This window comes from Apus apus, chromosome 6 (genome assembly GCF_020740795.1).
Source record: "Apus apus isolate bApuApu2 chromosome 6, bApuApu2.pri.cur, whole genome shotgun sequence".
Lineage (NCBI taxonomy): Eukaryota > Metazoa > Chordata > Aves > Apodiformes > Apodidae > Apus > Apus apus.
In genome coordinates, this window is record NC_067287.1 from 34,352,952 (window position 1) to 34,370,695 (window position 17,744).

Here is a 17,744-nt window from a genome sequence, read left to right on the forward strand (position 1 = left end):
TGGGGTCCCCTAAAATATCTCGCCTAGACATGTTATCAGCAGAAGCTCTGTTTTATTGGTCTATCGTACACACTTACACCAGGGTTTCTAGACACTTCCTCAGCACTCATCTAAAATGCCTGGGCTGGTGGTTAAACACACAAGACCCTTAAATACAGGCATTATCTTCAGCCTGAGTGTTTTTTGAGTGTTAGTTTAATAATTATACCACAACAGTTAATAATTATAAAATATACAGGGTTCTTCCGTAGGCCAACTCTGGCTTGGGCCTAACGTCCAAGCCCTAGCACTTCAACCTCATCATCTGCTTTTGTTTGCACAGCTCACTCTGTAAAGCACCTTATGTGAACACTGCTGCCTCTGCTACTGTAAATTAATTACCAGCCTGATTGTTAGCTGATTCCATAGGCTATTCTATTTACCCCAAAAATCAAGCACAACCCCCAAAAAAAAATGAAGTGCAACCCACTTAGAATAGGGCTTGTACTTCCCAAATGCAAATCACAAATTCCACCTTTTTACACATGCTATTCTGAGTACATTGTGGCATATTAAGAATAAAAATATCTCAGTCTAGCAAATTAACTGATATTTAATTGTTTTTTTGCTCTCCCGTCAAGTTTTATTGGTTGCTTTTCCAAATTTATCACTGAAATCAAATCAACTAATACATGACCACATGAAGCAGATTTTAAGCAGCATTAAACAGGATTTTAAAATATTGTCCTGGGGCCTGTGCCTTTCCATCTACCACTGGTGTCAACCCACATCACTCTTCATAAGTCAGACAGTGTTCTACACAGAGACCAGAGTTTGGTCTAAGGCATATATTTAAATGCAGTTTTCATTACAGAATCAATTCTTACCCAGATTGTCTTCATGTCAAGAATATACTAGAACCAAGTTTTGTAACAGTAAATAGCTCTAAGAACTGAATTAGACCTGATCATATATTCGTGAAATATTGCAGGTTTGCAGCATCTAAGTTTTGATGCTTCTGTTTTAAAATTCAGTCAAGATCTCGCTCTTAATTTTTCCTATTTTTAGACATAATTATGTTACATTGTTTTAAACTATCAGGCAACTAAATACACAAAAAGGTTACATGTGTCCTTGAGGTCACAATCTTAAAGGACACCCAAAAAACCTCAACAGGAAACATCTGTAGATGTGTTAATTTGGCTACAGACAAAGGAGCAGCTCAGTTCCTAGCAAATCAATGCAAGCCAAACCAAAAGTAGCCAATTTCCTGACATGACAAAACCCAGTTGGACACTCACCCTCAGGAGGAGAAAGCCAGCAAAGCTAATAACACAATTTACTCTGCTACTAGCTATCTTTTGTGGCTTAACATAGATGGTTCATTTAAGAAAAAGAATGAAACCTTACAAATAATTTCTAATATTCTTTGCAGCCCACTCCCCTTACTCCTATTGGGATCACATTAACTCCATACAAGTTCCTGAGATTTCCTGCTGCTTCCTGTTAAGCTTGAGAGGCCCCTCGTCAGTCAGGTAAAGGGTCATCATGCAAGGCAAGAGGAAACCTCAAATAGAACATCATGCATGGAATGATGTTGTCTACGCTTTACTTCTGCAACAGCAGAAAAATCTTCAGTTCTAAAAAGGCACTGCTCAAGTAACAGACTTCCTATCCAGCTCTTCTTGCAGAAATACAGGAACACAACTGTCTCCAGAGCAGGTACCATCGCTGAGACAGGAGCACAATGTCTCTGCTCTCACAAGTACTAGCAGAGGACCTTGCTGCCAACCTAACAGAGGAACCGTTTGGGAAAGGACTCTTGAGTTACATTCCTGGCTAACTTTTCACAGAGCAAATTAGACATTTGTACTTAGGCACTACACTACTTTCAAGCTATTTCACAGCTCTAGCTAGGAAGAAACTGGTGTCTGGGGGAGACAAACTATAGCATTTACAATCTCACACTCCATGTTGCTAGTATAGTCTTTTTGGACAGGACCAAGCATGCAGAGTGTGAGGTCTTACTGGGTTTTTTGTTAGCTTGTTTTAACTGGACCAGTAAGTCAGCTATTTTCTTTAAATGTCAATTCAAGCAGCTTACAAGACCAATTCACCTGGAGCGAAGTGTGGACAATGGCCTGGAGCTGCAAAATCAGGCAAACCTTGATATGTGGCCTCAACACCATTTCTGCTCTGAGCAATGTTAGCAGGCACTCGGATTTCTTCCCTTAAAACTACCCCCTTTCATGCACACTCTCCATCATGGCCATTTATAGTCCTGCTGATCTGGTGTACAAGCACAGCAGCCTCAGGGGGTCCTAAGAGGTAGAAAACATGATGAAGCTTTCATGTTACATTCTGCAATACAGCAGCTGCAAAAGCAACAGAGATTACTGCTGTCTTTCAGCAATGTAATCCAGACTGTGTTGCTATAAAGATTTAATGCACACACTGTTCTTTAACAGTAACCATCTACTTCTCTTTCTGAAATGTGCAGAGTGACATGTTTTAACTACCACAGTACCCACCATACTTTTCCTGCACAGGCTGTAGATGTGGTACATGCAGAACATGTATTATTTTCAACAGATCATAAGAAAACCTATCTTTGTTTAAAAACTTACTGCATGCTATTTCAAAACCCCTTGCCTTTTAGCTTATAGGTATGATTCCTGATAGACTAATATTTAAGATGATACAAGTGGCAGTCACCAATATTTTATACAAGTTGTTGACAGGCTAGGCTGTGGATCAGGTTCTTACTGTTTCCCTGATTAGCAGCAAGATGAATACACGTGCCATAATAACCTATTCATTTCTTACAATTCCATACAACCAGGGCCTTTTCTTCAATTTGTCAGATGAAGTGCAGATGAAATATTAACTGTTTTAAATCTAACACACAGAGTTCCTTTTTATGCACTTTTTTAGTATGTTTTCCTACAGCTCATTACACACATCAAAACAATCAACTGTACGTGAGATATATTGCTATATGTAGTAGACATTCCTCTCAACAAAGAAAGCCCAGGGACTTTCAGGTTTAAAAGCTGTTAGAAAGTACAATGTAGAGGCACTTTATTTTAGTATGTACTACAAAGCTCCCACCACAACAAACTCTCAACTTGTCAAAACTCAGATTGTCCTCTCACATTTTCCTTTGCCAAGTTAAGTCAAAACATCTTTTTCTGCTCATTGGGATTTCAGACTTCATAAAAATGAAGTCAAGTAGGAAACAGGCTTATCTACCAATAATACCTGGGTCATCAAACTAGGTTACTAAGTGAAGATCCTTTCTGGCATCCAAACAGTACTGAAAGATACAATAAATCTAGTAGAAAAAAAACAGACTGTGCTGGATTCTGATTTGGCACAACCAGAGCCCATCAGTAGTAACTTTCATCAGATCAGTGGCTTCACTACAGTAGGAAAGAAATAACTTATCTTCCAGTTGATATATACAGCTGTAAGTCTCCAGTGGACTCAGTGCTTTGACAGCGACATGGTAAAAGAGTTGCCACCCCTCACCCTCTGCTCACCTCCACAGTGAACTCCATCCCAGTGGCAAGGACACTCGACCTACTCCTCCATCAGCTCTATGACCATAATAATTTCAGACAAGTATATTTAGGTAAAAGTAGCTAAAAAAAAATGCAGTCATTCAACAACTGATTCATGATCACATTTGATAGCTCTCTAGGGATGCAGCAAACACCAAAGACTTGGATCAGAGTACAGTATTAGTGCTTTTAATATTTTCTGTGTGTAACATCAGAGCCATGAGCTAACAGAGGTCTGAGAAATTCTTATTATCAAAGTAATACAGCATTTTGCTTGGGACTATATCACAGCTACAGAACTCAAAACAGACTCAGTATTTTGGGTATTCAGATTCTAGTTATAAACCAATAACACCAACACACCTTCAAGTCTAGGTATGGTTCTGCATGTAGGTTCAGACCTAAAGCTGTTAAGCTACTACATAACGAAAATACAGTATTCAAAAAAAACAGCTGACAACTTCAACTGCAATGTAGCAGTTCAATGTTTCTTCAGGTTCTGTTCAGCACATATGGGAGGGCAAGGCTGTGAGTGACGTATACTATACTCATGTTCTGGGTTTTCTTTTTTCTCACCATAATAGACACATTTGTTACTCAAAACAAAACCTAAGAATCAAAGTAGGAAGTAGCTTATGCTACCATCTTGACCCAGCCAGGTGTAGTGCTATTAAGTCAAGGATGGTCTAGCTCTCAGTTTATGGCTCACATCCATCCCTGCTGTTCCCAGCCAGGCTGCTGAAACACTGCCAGATGCATAAAAAGGAATCCATTTAAACCACATGCTAGAAAAATAGAGAGTAAAGCACTACTGCTGATGTTGCAAAAACTGGAAGAATGTTCTCTATTCCTCAGCTGCAGAATAACATTATTTCTAGAGAGAAATTTATCTAGCCATCACTGAAAATGGAATCTATAAAAATGCTGAACCTCTGGTTTGTTTTCTTAAATCCAATCCAATAAGAAGCAGTGTATTGTGATGCAGATTTCCTGCAAAATACCTCTGTCTGTAAGTATGGAATAATCACAATCTGCTCAAACTCAAAATGCGTTTTTGGCACCATATTCACAATTGCTGATTGCTTATTCATCTCATTTTTTTTAAAGATGGCATTAGTGGAGCACATCCTGGCATCCCTTCTGAGCGGGCAAGCAGACAGATTTCAAAAGGCTTTCAAATCTAGAGGAATTTCTCTCCTGGGAAAAAAGGCCTTACCCTTACCACGTTCAAACCTTGGCTCACAGGCAAATAGGGAGCATGTCTTTAATTTATATGTAACATAAGTATCAAACATCCTTAGTCTGGCATTTCAGTCTCATCACTATTAGTTGAAATTAACTATCACAGAAGAACAAGAGAATTTAAGCATGTGTATAAAAATGGTCACATGCTTACCCTCACCTACTCCTCTGAGTCAGCCAAGGTTTCCATTCTGCTGTTGGTGTGATGAGAGAGCTGTCACCATCCCTGCTCATTTGCTGACAGGAATAACACGTTAATGCTGATGATGGTTTCTTCTTCCTCACTCCAAGACAGACTCAGGACAGCTTCTTTTAAGTGTGCCTTTGCCACCATTTTTATATCTTGTTCCTTTTGCATCAGTTGGCAGCTCTGCATGGCATTCAGATTTACCACAGAACACCCTCTGTGGATGTTGGCCACCACTATTCTGTTCTTAAAGCCAGTTTTGCCCCCTCAAGGGGCCTGCGTTCCCGTGCATCATCATGGCCGAGTCCTTCACACCCTCTGCCCTGCCGCTCCTCGAGGCCTCCCTCACCACACCGGGCCTGCACTTCTCCAGGTTACAAAAACCAAAACAACTTTGCCACAGGCACTTGCTGAAATAAATAAACAAGCTGTTACAGCCCAAGTGGGTAAGGCCAACCAGCCAAGAGCTGAGCAGGAGCCGGGCCCCAGGAGCCTGAGGGGCCTTGGTGACGCCGCCTCCTCCCGGCTGCGTGACACGGGTTCCACCTCCGCAGAGAGCCCAGAGCAAGGGAGGGCTGGAAACCACCTGCAGCTTTCCCCGGCCAACGCCTTCAAGCTGTTTCCTGTACCACGAACATGGCACCCATGAAACCAGGCAGCTGCTTTCCACACCACCGACAGCACTTGGGGGGTCAAACACCACAGAAAGTAACTTTTGTGCTCACGTTTAGTTAAAGAGGCAGCTCTTTAGAGCTTTAGTTAAAGAGCCCACCTCCCATTTAGCACACAAGATAACCCGAAAACAGAAGATATCTCTGTATGAGAAAAAAAACTGCTTTGACTTATCAAACCAAAATTGAGCTTCACGCTTCAGCTTTATTTTGCCCACAAAGCTACTCCTGGTTTGCTGCAAGCCTGACCAGTGCTCAGTCCAAACGTATTTCTTATGAGAAAAGCTCTTTATGAAAGAGCATGACTTCATTATGCAGCAAGATGAGTACAGTGCATTTTACAAGTGCATTTTTTTAGCATTCCAACAGCAAGGTGGGAATGCCAACACACTCAAGTGCACACGAGCCATGCAGCTGTTGAGGGTCTCATTTATCTGTGATGCTCAGATCATTTCCAGCACTGTGACACAGACCTCCACTCTTCAGGCAATACATCTGTATTCTCAAATACTAGACATAAAGCACACAATTCAGATGAGGTACCTTCGCTACGTGAGACAAACAGAGGAAGCTTCCACACCTTCACAAACAGCATCTAAAAATTAATTTCAGTAACAAAACCAGGACTCTCATTTTCAACACAAGAACTAGTATGACAGAAGAATCAATATGATAGTATTGAAACAGAGTCAATAAAGACTACTGATGTAGCTAAGAAAATTGAAGCTCTTCTCCATGGAGAAAAAAAAAAACAATAACAACATATCTGCAAAATTATCAAGTGATTAGACACTAAACACTACTTTCCTGCATACTAAACGTGTAACCCAGAGATATGAGAAAACCTAGCTAAAACTCATCCTTTCTTAAGCAGGTTGTTGAAGGATCTTCTACAGCATTTTTTTTTATTTTTTCAATTCAAGTTTTCCTGCCTTTTGCTACCTTGCTCCTACTTTCTGATCCACAAAGTTTTAGAGATCAGTAGAAGTACCCAGTGCTACCCCAGTACTGCAGAGTTCTGAACTCTGGCATCAATGAGAACACCAAGAGCCTAAATTGACATAGTTTCCCCAACTCAATCCTTTAACGAGTTTATAATGCAGCACAGTTTGAACATCAAAAAGATAAGACATCTCTAACATACCCACACACCTACCTAGAGGTTACCTGCTCAGTACCGCCCATATTCTACCTTTCAGCCCAGCAGTAAGCTTTGCTTTATAGACAATCTCATATTTTAGCCCATCATACTGCTATATAATACATATTCATGCACAGTACAGTATTTTGGCCTCTGATACAGAATATTTAGAATTTGAGGACCTTCAAAATCAGCACAAGTTTTTGTCTTCACATGTGCTACACTGCAGCAGCTGGAAAAGGTGGTAACATTGACTTAGGTCACCTAGACCCTCCACATTAAGCTTGCTTAGTTTGTTGGGAACCTTTTCTACTAGGAAGATCTGGCTCTTCAACATCAGCCTGGAAAATTCAAGTCTGAGGAAGTGACTCAAAATTTAACCTAATGCAGACAAATTAATTCCTTCATCACTTGGTTTTCAGCAATGGCTTGCTTTCAGCTTTAACCCAATTTTAGTTTTGTGTGCCTTACACACCCTGAGGCCACAAGTTGCTAGAGGTTACAAAAGAAACAAGGAGCTCTCCAGATCTCTTTTCAAAAATGCTGGGTTTCAACACTTTCCAATTTCCACCCCGCTTCTAACTCCAAGAGCTGAAGTGCCCTTGTGCTATCTAGACCATCCTTATATTTCATCATTTGAGATCCACCTGCTGAAGCAACTAAACCTCGCACTGCTCCAGTTGCACAGCATCTTCAGGCCTTCCCATGGGATACCCCCCTCCTGACCCTGCCACCCCAAGAAGTCAACTGCCCACAGCATTCCTTATCACAGATACCCACAGAGGACTGCTCCGGAGACACCTCCAGCAGTACAGCACAGCAGCAGCATCCTTCCACCACTTCTGGGATAACATGGACCAGCAAGCCACCCACAGCAGAAGGGTGCTGAAGCATGAAAGAGAACATTCCTCCTAATGGGGGCTGGCTGAAGACAGGAGGTGCTTTTTATCACCAGCAGAAGAACCCACTGGGTCAGTACAAAACCTATAGAACCCTTGTGTTGAATGGCCTATAGAAAGGTTAGCAGCAGCAGCCAGGGCCCATATTAATCCCACTGCATTCATAGGGTGACATCTGGGGACTGCACCACAGCCTCCAGATTTGTACCAGATCTCCTCCATGTAATTCCAGTGCATTGCAATGGAGTATTTCAAAATAAATTATGGGTTTCAGTTCAATGCAAAACCAAACTTAAGTTCCAGGTTTGTACATATCAAGTGAAGTAGAAAATGTTCAGAACTTTAAAACTTTGTAGAATGCTAGAAGTATAATTCAGGTTTGCTTACATAAGAGCAAGAACAGAAGGGCAGAAGTGTTCATTAAATCATCTTCAATTAGGAATAAGACTACTCTGATAGGTCTGATTTGTATTTGGAATTATTTTGCACAATTACTCATGCTTTTAAGAAAAGCTAATGAGAAAAATTACATACACAGAAAAGCAGCAAATGTGAATGAAATTATTTCCAATTAATTAGTCATTCCCAGACAAGAAAAATACCTACCTAAATTAATATTCTGCTTTTACCTTAACCATTATTTTCCCATTGAGTCTTAGGACCTAAGAAAACTATTAAAGGCATTTAGGATTATTTGAATGCTGTCTAGCTAAAGAGCATGCAAATAAGGAGGGAAACACTAAGCTTTACTTGAAGACATGCCTCATTTGTAAGTGCAATAAATCCTACTTGGAAGACATCATGTGTGTTACAAACCACACCATTCACATTCTATTTTGAATAATCAGCTTCAGGTCTAAGCTCTAAAGAAGTCCAGGGAGTTCACAGCTAGTTTCTACTGTATTCAGAGCAGAAGGGCTCAGCACAGTGTCACTGTTCTTCTGACCCTGTCCCACTGCGTTGCAGCTCAGACAACTGCACTTTCTTGTGCTTCTTCCAGGGGGGTACCTTTTAAATCTTGAGAAAGCATAAAAGGCTAAGAACATCAGCAGCTGCCAGTGTCCTCTTCTCCCCCATTACTATTCTACTCCCTGACACCATCTAACACCCTCAAAAAGGTTCTGGATGTGTTCTATGTCTTTGTAGTAAGTTTCAGAAGCTTATGTCCTATTTGTGGTGTATCCTTATGTTCCACTTGGTCCTCCTTTACAGGAAGGTATATGAACTCCTAATTACATACTACATTTACAGACATTTGTACATGGAAAGCAAAAGGTATATATAAGAAGTGCTTGAACAAAGCAACTCCATTTCAAGTCTGTTTTAGATACTTCAAGTAATTAACCAGGTTAATTTGTAGGAGTACAAGGAGACATTTAATATATACCATTTCATAACCTATTTTGTTATCAATAGTTACAGCTGTGAAGAACTCCAGGATACTTGTGCAAGCTTAAAATCTTGCTGGCTGCATGAGTTTCAGGTGCTAGCCTGTCTTCCAAAGGAAGACAAGAGTAAGTTGATTCCTCTTGCAGACAAAGGCTGTCTGATTCACTGTCCAATTCTTCCCTTCATAAATCACACAAGAGTTTTAGCAGTTGTTTTTATCTTTAAGTATTTAACTGTAATCTCGTCAGTTGCTTTACAATCATTTAAATACTCTAAGGGATTTCCAGCAACAGTCTGGAATGAAGACTGCCTTTGCCCCCCCCTCCATGGTCCATCTCAGTGCTGGCTGTTGCTGTCCCAGAGACACCACACCTAATCTGCTTGCAAATTCACTCTCACATCACTTCGTATTATGCATTTATCCCTCTGCAATAAGGCAAACTGAAGAAGTTAGTTATCATAGTACACCAGACTGAGAACTGCTGCTCTTCAGGGCCTGATTCATGAGCTGAGCAGACATTTCTGCCTCAGGGACAGAAATATCCATCAAAGCGATGGAGCAAATGGCTTGGGACAGCCACATTGTCTTCACATCTGATCCTCATCCCTCCTGTGCCTCTCTCAGAGCCTGCATTTTCCAATGGGCATTAGGTTGAACCAGGAAATACCTTTGTGTCTGCAACGTGACAGCAAAATCACTGATTTCACAGCATCACACCATCATTCTGGTTGGAAAAGACCTTCAAGATCATCGGGTCCAAACACTACCCTAACTCTGCAGCATCCACCACTAAACCCTGTCCCCTGGCACCACATCTGTCTCTGACATGTCTCCAGGGATGGTGGCTCAGCTCTCTCCTCAGACAGCCTGGATCACAGTGGAACTTTTTTTGTTGATTAAAATTAGAACCAACCTACTGGAATTTATGTTCATTCCCTTCTCTTTTTTTCTATGTTACATCCAATATTGAGTGTTTACGATGATTCCCAGACAATGACTAGTAAAAATTTCTTCAGAGCTCTACAATAAAGCTGCATTTAAACCAAGACCAATGACCACCCCTTAAAGTAACCCAATGTGACTAGTACAAGTGAACAGCAAAAGCAAGTTCAGAGCTATAACTTGGCAATGTCTACTTTGAAATCACATTTTTGACCATCATGATCAAACATCCTCAGTGTTAGTGAAACTACAAGAAGTGTTATTTCATTTTGGAGAACAAGTAATTTAAGAGACTGAAAAGCACCTTAATGAACTACCTAGTTACTTGAAAAAAAGCACAGATTTCCTGCCAGAGCAGCACCCAGCTGCCTTCCCCTAAGTCTTCAACCTAGCATATCATTTTCCTTTTGGCCCTGGAACACTGTTTTCTATACAATGAAATACCAAAAATCTAACTTAATTGGAACCAAGTTTTTATCTGAATATGGTTGACAAGTTATTTTGTTACTGGAAAAAAAGACAGAACAAGCAAGCCAACAGATGAATGGAGTGAAAGGGTGAGTTCCAAAACACTTCTACCTTAACATATTTCTAACTCCAAAGAGAAGAAGTGAGTGCAGGGAATGGTCACAAAATAAAAGCTACAGAGTAGAAACACAAATTATATTGTGTATGTAAGTCAATAGAGAACTGATATTGTTTAGAGAAGTCTGAGACCATCTTACATTTGAGGCAGTAGCAGATGATTACACCAAGAAATTATTTTGCAGATTCATTGAAGTGTAGCCTCCAACCTAAAGAGATTAGTCTACTTTCCTTAGAGGAGCAAGACTACCCATCCTAGTGTCAGACCCCATCTGATTTTGTGGGCAGAAAAGGATTGCAGATGACAGGTTGCCAGTCCTGGAGCTCAGAGAAGCTGAGTTTTAGCTGATCACATCCTGCTCAAGACTTTCTCTACTCCAGGGAAACTCAGGTCTCTTACAAAGCACTTGAAATGCAATCAAGTAGGTTTTTTTATATATATGCTTCTGCATATCAAGACTATTTTTCAGCCCAGAATAGATTTATTTTAATCAAAACAGTTTTTCAATTTCGTCAATTGCTTTGCACAGAATGTTTCTCCATGAATCATTGGTTTCTCCTGGCTTAACTAATTTCAACACTTGTTTGCCCAGAGAACAACATATTTGTGGTGTCTGCCTGCAGGTAACAACATAGCAGTCCAACTACAGGTTACATGAGCTTTGACTTTCCCCAGCAGAAGACATTTATACCAGTATAAGTTCTCTCATTTTTATCATATAACTTGAAATAAGGAAGACAATTTTGTGGCCTTGCAGGCAAGCTGGGACATCTCAGTTTTGCTCTGATACCTCTGATTCACACAAAGCATAATCACAGAAAAACAAAACACCAGACTGTGTACAGCTGCTTGTCAGCAAGCACACCACTGGACACATCCAAGGAGTCTCCAAGCCAAAAACGTGTGGAAAAAATATTACAGAATATACTTTCAAGACCTATAAGATTTTCATCTTTCCAGGGGAGAGAATACCAGCTTACAAGTTGAATTTTCAGGTTCTTCTTACGCATAGGAAAACACAACCTAGCAAACATGTTTATGATGGCAGCAAGTTAGCCCAATGTTCCCTTGATGGTTAACTAGGCACCAACAGTTTAGAGGGTTTGGGTTTTGCCAAAAGAATAAAGGACAGAACTCAAACTCAGCTAGGCACTTGTATTAAAACAAAAACCCAAACCCACAAAACCACAAAGTTTGGCTACCTTCTGTAGTAGTTTGGGGGTTTGTTTGTTTTGGTGTGGTTTTGTTTGTTTTTGCAAAGGCCAAATATCAGATTCCAGCTTAATTTCAGTAAATGAAGATTTAATCAATCATTTTTAGTATTAAGTGAAATGAAAAAAATGAGGAGGTGGGACTAAAAGCATTGCAACTTGTCATCATACCACTTTCCTTCAACAGTTCAAATGGTAAAAAGTAAATTCTACCTTTTGCAAACTTAGAAGTTTTACCAAGTGTGGGTCATGGTATTGAGAGAATGAAGGACTGACAAACATCAGGTAAATAAACAGTGTACCTTTGTATTTCTTGAAGGCTTCAAGTCTGTACTATCTACCAACCACAAAATTCTTACGTAAATCAAACAGAAGACACAGCAATAACTAGCTCCCAGGAGATGGGAATTCCAGCAACTTCTCTCAACTATCTCTTCGAGAGCCATTTTTTTTCTTCATGTAGGCTATTCAGTCCAGTTATTTTCTTATTTTCAAGCCTTTAGCACAATCTCAGAGGTGGGGTTTTTTTTCATCTGCTAAAAGCATCTTTACCGCTGTGGTCAATGCTGCTTGCACTCCCTCCCACTCACTGAAGCTGCAAAGGATGAAGTAGTTATCCAATATGCAAGAAATAGCTTTAATGAAGCTGGATAATGCAAGTCACAGCAAGCAGTACATTTTTCTAGGAGCAAGGCCATGAGCTGCCCGAGTACAGCTGGGAGTGACTAAGTGAACATTTTGCTACTGCTTTTGTTTTACTGAAGATACTTTTACATGAAACAGGGTTGACAGGAAAACTGCAGCAAATGCTTGACATCAAACCTTTATGTAAGCAATGTGGAATATTCCAGCATTAGTATGCTGAAAGCTATTTTTAGCAATGCAAAAAATTAATTGGAAAAAGTATCTACAAAGTACTAGGAAAGCCCTACATTCAAGCTTCAGTCTTCAGCAGTGTCTTCTGTATAGCATGGCTCTTAATCCTTTGAATTAATAAAGCTCCTAATAGCAGACCCAGAGCATCATTTTCATCAGGCTGGTCTACATACCATTACAGCCCAAGCTACAGGGTCCACCCCTAGAGGCACCATTCTCCAGATGCTGATGGGTCACATCCAGAAGAGCAGCTCTCCTGCTACCTGCTCTGCACCTACACATAACAAGAAACAGCGGCAACTGCCTGCACTGTCTCAGAAATTCAGCCCAGTATTTGTAAGTCCTGCTCTAAGTCCTTGTTTTACTTTAACAGAATGTCATTTGTCCTTTCTATCCCATTTCCTTGGAATTACTGTTTTCCCCTTCTTGCATCAACTCCACAAATGGCTTGTGTATTATATTAACAACACTTACACAAAATACTAACAGGATTAGCTACAGTAATAACTACTTAAATACTGGATTGGGATTAGGGATTTCTGAAATTTACTTCTTCTATACGTGAAATCTTGAGTCATTATACATAGAGTAAAACCAGTCCCTCGGTATCTTCTGAAAAACACTTCTATTATCCCACAGAAAAATCAACTATAGTTTAAGAAAACTTTTCCAGTTTGTTGCATACTGAAATCTTTCAAGCAGGATGTTCTCACATCATTAATAGCCCTGATGTCTGTTTTCAAGTTCAGCCCCCACCAATTCACTCTTATGTACTTGTTGGTATGAACTAAAATCTTTCCCCATAATACAACACAGGAAAAGCTCAAGACAACACATCAGTTATCCTTACTTTTAAGATCTTGTACAAAAGACTTCAACTCAAAATGATAACGCAAAGTCAGTGGGGAACCAGCTCACTTCATTAAACATCTGCATCACAAGTCTGAGACTCAGATGGAAATTAAGTTGTTGTAGCGTCATCTGTAATATTTCCTGTAGCATCATGTCTCATGCTTGATAGTATCATGTTCTCAAGAAATCCAAACTAGGCACCATCCCTCTTTCATATGTTTCCCTTACATTTCATCTATAAATCAATAAAAGTGAAGCTAAGACATATTCCCATGGCTTACGGAAGAAGTCACACCTTTTTGTTCACTTACATCTGCAAAGTACTGCAAAACACCAAATACACACTTAGCACAAACTACATCATGTAAACCCCAGGATTTCTGCCATAACCCAGATCTTTCACACCAACTGCTCACAGCAAAATACTCTGATCCTGTAACAGGCAATACTAAAGCAGTCTGCTCTTCCTGAGGCTTTGGCACATTGAAGGGTGAAGACAACATGCAGAAAACTGCCTATGGACTCCTTTTGGAAGTAGATGAGAACATGTCTCTAGAGAAGGGACATAGGAATACAGAAATAGAATTCTAAGATCAGAACTAAAGAGCTTTCAGTGAAGAATGTCCCAAATCACCAGGGATTAAGAGAATTGCCTGCAGCTAAAGCAAGTGACAAAATGCCTTCCATTTTTCATAACTACTTTAAGCAACAGTCTTTCACCTTCTGCTTATAAACCCTTAAACTGCTTATAAAACCTCCAACTCCATGTTTCTACCAACCAGACGTTTACAGAGGACCGTTTTCAAGTTCAGAAGAAAGCTCACACCAGTAGAGTTTAGGTGTGTGTTCTTGATCAGACACATCAGCAACATTCATGCCTGCAACCCAGTACTTTGTACACAGGGGGCTAGAATCACCTTCCCACTCCTGTGAGGTAAGACTAGGGCTTCTGGATTTGAGGAAGTTAAGAGTCTAGGTTTTTATGTCCTCTTCCACATTGCCAGCTACTTTAGTAACACCAGGGTGCATAGACCTGGCTTCAACTTAGGGACAGAGAACCGGAAACTAACTTCTGAGAATCCCAAGACAGATCAAGACATGAGTTGTGTTACTGAGCCACAAGAGTTTTCCGAGATTTCCTCTGGCAGCAGACCAGCTAAATCATCCTTTCCTTCCAGAGAAATCAGAACTGAACCCACAGAACTGAACACCGTGACTACCTCCACAGACAGACAACCCGAAGAGTCCCCTCAAAACCCATAAAATCTGAATCTCATGTCAATTCTCTTGCCTTACCAAAACACAGTACTTCCCTTTTGTGGAGAAGACTGTTACTCAGTTTGAAATGTAAGGGAATGTATAGCAGCAACATCCATTTCAAGGATAAATTTACAACCTGCCTTAACAGTAAAACATAAGTGTTTAATGCAGATAAGAATTTGTCCTATTCGAGAAGCGTAGATTATTAAGTGATGCCATAATTTATCTTTAATCATTTTAGGCATCTGCAGTTTAATCTTGCTTAAAACCCAAGGAAGCATCCTGCACATAATTACCATTAATTCAGTTACCACTATGTATTATTGTCATATGCTTATATATTATTCATGTACTTCTCATATTGCAAGTAAACAACCACAACATAAATGCTTTTTTCAAAGTTTGTCAATTATACATCAGAACAACAGGAACACAGCATTAGCATCCTCTTTTACTGCTTTAGGACATACAGCTCCTTGCATGCACTACTCTGGAGCTTCCCTGGCAGCCCTCTACCCAGTGCTCAACATCTTGGAGGCCACAGGACATGAACCATCCCATTTCCCAGCAGTGCACTTGAGCCAGAGCTCTAACTGCTGCAGACACTCAAGGAAATACATGTCTATTTTCATTTAGCTCTCAAGTAATCCTAGCCAGATGGGACTTGGACAGCTGAGCAAGCGTTGGTACTTGAGGCAAGGCAGAGATCAGGACTCAAACAACATAGACAGACTGACCAACATGATCAGCACAAAATCCTCTAGTAGTCACAGGCTCACTCTTTACCTAAAACTGTTCAAAGCATTCAGTCTAATTCTTGTGGCTAAGGAGGACTGAACTGAGCAGTGCTCTTAACTGGCACACTAAGCACAAGTAGGAGAAATTTTCATTACACCTCAGATATTTTGGATGTTAAATGAAGTCAGAGAACACTTAAAAAGAACTTACGGGCTTGTAAAAGCCTAATGGAAGCTAAAAGCAATTGGCCTGAAAAGACAGAACAACTGAGGTAGAGGCATTAAAAAGTGATGAAGCAGAAAGAATGGTCCAGTGAAGAGTGTCTTGTGTTTCTTCCTCTTCCTCCATATCAGCCTAAGTTTTATGTCCACACATATGATATGTGAGGACAATGCAGCACCACAAATTCAAATATATTTTTGGCAAATACTTATTTTACTAGGAAGCTACTGCAATTACTTAAAGTATCCTCTTCCAGTAAAAATTCATGTAAGAACATGCAAACTAACTGTAGTGGCAAAACAAAGACAATGCAATTCTAGATCTTTGTGATGCCCTTCCATTTTGTTCTTCAGAAAACCCTCATTAAGAACTCTGCAGGTATTTGCCCACATTGAGGTTGTTTTGCTCTTGGCAGTTTTTTTGGGTTGTCTTTTTTTTCTTGCATTATCACTTTCAAGACACTCTCACCTCTCTTTCTATATGAGATGTATATGACTGTTCCCATGCCTTTTTTGTGTCTCAACAACTACTTTAAATCAACACAAATGTGGTCAGAGTCTTGTCACCTAACAAGTATGATTGGTTCCATAACTTCGATCTTAAGAGCCCCTTTTCAAGGGCAGCCTCTTCCACCACCAGCTGCAGAACACACAACTCTGAAGCAACAGCTTGGCAGGGTTATCACCAGCCTGTTATACACAACTCAAACTTAACTCTGCATCTGTGGATGCTGCTACTGAACCCAACTGACCACTGCCCTCTGCTCTTCACCTACAGCTAGTGCTGCAGCTTCAGACATGGTCTCAACCCAGAATCAGTGAAGGAACAAAAGCTATTCCTTGGTTTACATCCTCATGCCCTTCTCCACCCTTTTCAGACAACTCTGCAAGGCAGGCAATCTTGGATCTATCACCTTTAGCTAGTATGAGGCTGCCAGCATTTAGCAAGTCAAAAATCCAACCCTGATTATTTTAAGGAAACATATGGTACCCTCCATTTCCAAGACAGACAGTTTTAACTTAAGTCCCATTACAGAAAAAGGCCAATGCACACAGGGAAGAGATTAAAACAATTGATGTCATGACTTTCATTGTAAGTAACCCTGGAGAAACAATTTGTATTCTGTTTTTTCTTATTTGTGAAGAGCCTAACAGTCCTATTACTTCACTATTATTCCAAAAACTATGTCAATTAATATTCTTACAGGTACTAAGTCTGTAAGGAACCTTGCAAGAACTGAACCAAGATGTTCTCATACCCTCATTCTCTCAGCTCGGTGCCATGCTAGTAAACACACTCAATTCACTAGGAGTCAAAATGTGAAATTACTCAAAAAGGAGAAAACTTAGGTAAAAAGCTTATAGTCATCTTTAAGCACATGAGAAACTACCCCTGCAGGTCTACAGATATACAACACCAGGCAAACTATTTACCATGTTGTCATTGTTTTCTGAAGTCACATGCTTTTAGATTATACACTTAGCTTCACTAAAACAAAACAAGGAGCAAGTCTTGAAACACTTATCTGGACATGCAAAAAAGACAAAAGCAATTAGGAGCAGTCAACAACGATTTACTACAGGGAAACAACACTTGACCAACCTGGCCACCTTCTATACTAAAATGACCAGATTTGTGAACATGGGGAGAGCAACAGGTAACATTCTCTTGGTCTCGAGCAAGACTTTCAGTCTTGTATCCAAGTTGTGATGTTACATCCTACATGGTCAGGCAGGTTAAATGGTTGGATGACCAACCTCTGAGGTTAGTGGTTAATAAGTTAACTGTCTAGATGAACACCAGTAGCAGGGCAAGTGTGCTTACCATTCATGTTGCTACCTGCAGCAAGGCCAGGCCTAAGGCAATAACTGAGGTACAAAAAAGCTCTTCTGAGAAGATAAATGAAGAAAGCTTCACTTGTGCATTGTCTAGAACAGATCAGGAGTTATTACCATAGAACTGTTGGCTTTGCCTTCTTCCCAGAC